Here is a 3,458-nt window from a genome sequence, read left to right on the forward strand (position 1 = left end):
GTACCTTCCATCTGTAATTTCAGTGTCTTTCTGGCAAGATGGGAGAAAGGAAATTTTCTGCCTGGGTAAGTGAGCTTGATAAACGAAAAAAAGGAGGAGGGGAGTGTGAAAGAAAGGGCAGGCTCCAAACAGGCAGTCCCTGAATAATTCAGCTAGAGGAAGAACAAGGATAGAATAGCACAAGCAAAATATGGGTCAGAAATGAGCATAACATGGGTATCTATTATGATGACACAGTAGTGCTGCAGAGTCAGGCTGGTTACAGATTCCTTGCTAGTACAACAGATGAAAAAGATATAGGCAGTTAGTCTGAATGAAGCTAACGCCTGTCTAAATGGTGGTACAAAGTTCAAAACAGTGTAAAGAGCAGCCAAAGCAAATAAATGGAAATTAAAATGTAAAAAGACAAATAGGAACAGCAGAATCTCCTGGTGCTTTTCCTTTAAAAAAAAAAAAAAAAAAAAAAAAAAAAACGTGTACAATCCAGATGAGCCTGTATTTTTGACAAGTGTGATTCTACTTAATTGACATATGGAAGTCTGATATCACATTACACACCACACGATGACAGTTTAATCAGTGGTGGATTACATATAACATAGCAGTCCTGTACATTTATGTCACCTAGAGCCACCTTCTGATAGGGTCTGGAGGATGACGCACTAAGATGGAAACAGAGGGTGGGGTGGGCAGCAGTCTGGTGGGGTAGGGAGGCCGCTTGGCCTCTGCAGGCCTCACTGGATACTCTGGGGCTGATGGAGGGGCCCAGGCAGGCCACACTGTAGGTGGCCGCCTAGTCCTCAATAACAATGGGCTCATCCTTGACTAGTGCAGGTGGGAGTGGCCGCAGCGGCAAGGCCTGGCTCTGGCGCAGGGCACTGGGCTTATAGGGCCAGCAGCGGGCAGCATGCTTGGTTTCTGAGGACGAGAGCAGCTTGCGGATTTTCCTCCTCTCCTCAGTGGCCATGTAAAATGCGTCGTCTGTGGCGTCAATCCAGTTCATTCGCCGCCGCTTGACAGGAGGCAGCGAGCCACCAAGGATTAGGCACACTTTAGTCGGGTAGGACTTCCCATTGAGCAGGAAATTCCGACTTGGTCCCTTGTGCCTGGTCTGTCCAAGGTTTGCCAGACCCCTACTGGGCATCAAGAGGCTCTTCTTCCTGTTGCCATCCACCCCATTGTGCTGCTGGCAGCTCCTCTAGCCCAAGATGGTGGGGGAGCCATTGTTGATAACAGGGGCTGACTTAGCAGGGGTCAGACTGCTGAGCACACTGGATGAACTCTTCACAGGGTCAGGCTTAGGGGGGCAGGGATGGGTCTCAAGGTACCGGAGCACAGCCTCCAGGGGCTTCCACACTACCTGCTTCAGCGCCAGTGGGCTCTGGGAAGCTTCAGGCAGCTGCGCTGTTGATGGGCATGTAGGGGTGGCGTGCGGCATGCCATGGGCGTAGCATCTCACGGCACAAGCGCCGGGCAATGCGTGTCAACTTGGTAGTATGCAGGTAGAAGGCCTGCCTTGTCTTCATGGCAAACTTGGGGCTCCCACTGCTCCGGGCTGGGATGCCAGGGGGACTCACGTTATTGTGGTTTGGTCCCGGCCTCTCTCCATCTAACTGGGTTGGCATTTTCAAGCCACCATATTTCTTCCAATATGTCCGGCAAGATGCGCAGAGGCGACACTGCTGGACGTATCTGTTGGTGGTCTTCCACATGTAGTAATATTCAATGATGCTGGTGAGCGATTTCCATGGGAGAAAATCTTGTTAAATGTCTGTGAAATTTCTCCCGTATTTTTCCAGAGCTTCCTCAAAAAGGTTGGCTTCTGATGCTGACGACTCCTCCATCTCATCCCTGCAGAGCATCGGCCTACCCTGAGGCACGAGGGCTGAGATAGCCTTGGAGATGTTGTAGATGTTCTTGTGCAGTGTGTCCATGGCGTGGAACAGGGTAATAATGTCTCGGGAGGCTGCTATGGCACTTATGTGCAGGCTAGGCTTCCGCACGGAGCTGCTGCAATCCAGGGTCCACGGAGCGGGCCACTACAAGAAACTGGTCAATCTGCTTATTCACAAGCGGATTATGGGCTTCTCACACCTTGGTCTCCAGTTTCGACTGATCACAGCCATCCTCCTCACCTTCTTTCAGCAAGTCAGTGATGTCAGCCTGGTACCGGTTTCCTACTTGGATCTCCCCTTTGTCAGCCAGGAGGGTCTTCTGTTGTGGGCCATAGACTAGAGAATAGAAGAAGAAATTCTCACGCTCCAGGTAAGATTCGAGTGACTCAGTCTCACTGAGCAGGGTAACACTGCCTTTGCCTCTGATGTGGGTGGCAGGCAGTGACTCCAACTGCTGAGAGAGGAATAGTTCCCGATGCTGCAGCTGAGGCTTAAGTTTCTCAGGCAGGTCCACCATCTCTGGCTTCTCTATCTCTTCCTCCACTTCCCCTTCCTCGCTGGTGTCCGCCCCCCACCCGGGTCCGGCTCTATAGCAGACTGACAGGGTTGCATGCTTGTCAGCCAGGGCGATGAGACTGTTGGAAATGTCCGGCCTTCTGTAGAAACACTACCTTGGCCTCCCCTCCACATTCCCGAGTTGGCTGTCTTATTGAGCTCTTCAATCCTGCGGATCAGGTGCGGGTTGCTGGAGGAGTTTTCAAAGTAGACATCGTCTCCGACCCTGTACATGTTGGCTGCCATGTCCCGGCCGGCGGCGGGGGCCGCAGGGCGAGGTCGCGGGCCGCCTGCTTGGCGCCGGCCAGGGCGGGAGCGGGCGCGGGGGCGCCAGCGGGCGGTTTAAAGAGATCAGACTGCTCCGCCGCTGCCGCTGCCGCTTCCGAGGCCGCCGAGGCCGCTCCCATTTTTCTTTTCTTTTGTTAAGTCCAGATAGCCAGAACTACCTCCCTGGCCTGCACTGTCTACCTCCACGAGACGGCAACCATGTGACAATTCTCATTCACCACAGAGCTCCCTAAACCCAGCCACAAACAAGGATTTCGTTCTCTGGTGGATCACTACAATCCGATTTTCTACTCTGGCTGTCAAAATCTCTTCTGCTCTATTTATTTGTATCTCGTGTACAAGGATAACTGGATAGACTATTTTAGTAGTTTCTATTTTATCTAAACCAAGATCCAAGATTCTTAGACCTGAAATGGAAAATTATGTTTGAGCACTACATTCCTCAGAAGCCCTGGCTTTCTGTGGTGGCTGTTTCTGAAGGGTCCAGGTGTATCATTTATGCTACCCATGTCTGTATGCCACTTCGTCAATCACTTGTGTCCCTTTGTTTGTGAAGCACAACAGAGTGTGCTTTCAGAAACCTTTTTGCATTCCTGGAGTCTAAAAATATTTGCGAGTAAATGTTGGGAATCCAGTCTCCTTACGATCTATGCTTTGCATGGGGAGCCGGACAGACCGTTGGGGTGCCGTTGAAAGTTATATTTTGACCAATTTTACTTT

At 51.2% G+C, this 3,458-nt stretch overlaps 1 pseudogene; it reads right to left on the reverse strand.

Annotated features, from left to right (window-relative positions):
- Window positions 1-1,404: 1,404 nt before the first annotated feature.
- Window positions 1,405-2,701, reverse strand: LOC128115559 (metastasis-associated protein MTA1-like; annotated as a pseudogene).
- Window positions 2,702-3,458: the final 757 nt, after the last annotated feature.

Source organism: Peromyscus californicus, unplaced genomic scaffold (assembly GCF_007827085.1).
Source record: "Peromyscus californicus insignis strain IS unplaced genomic scaffold, ASM782708v3 Scaffold_10__1_contigs__length_136768540, whole genome shotgun sequence".
NCBI classification, from domain to species: domain Eukaryota; kingdom Metazoa; phylum Chordata; class Mammalia; order Rodentia; family Cricetidae; genus Peromyscus; species Peromyscus californicus.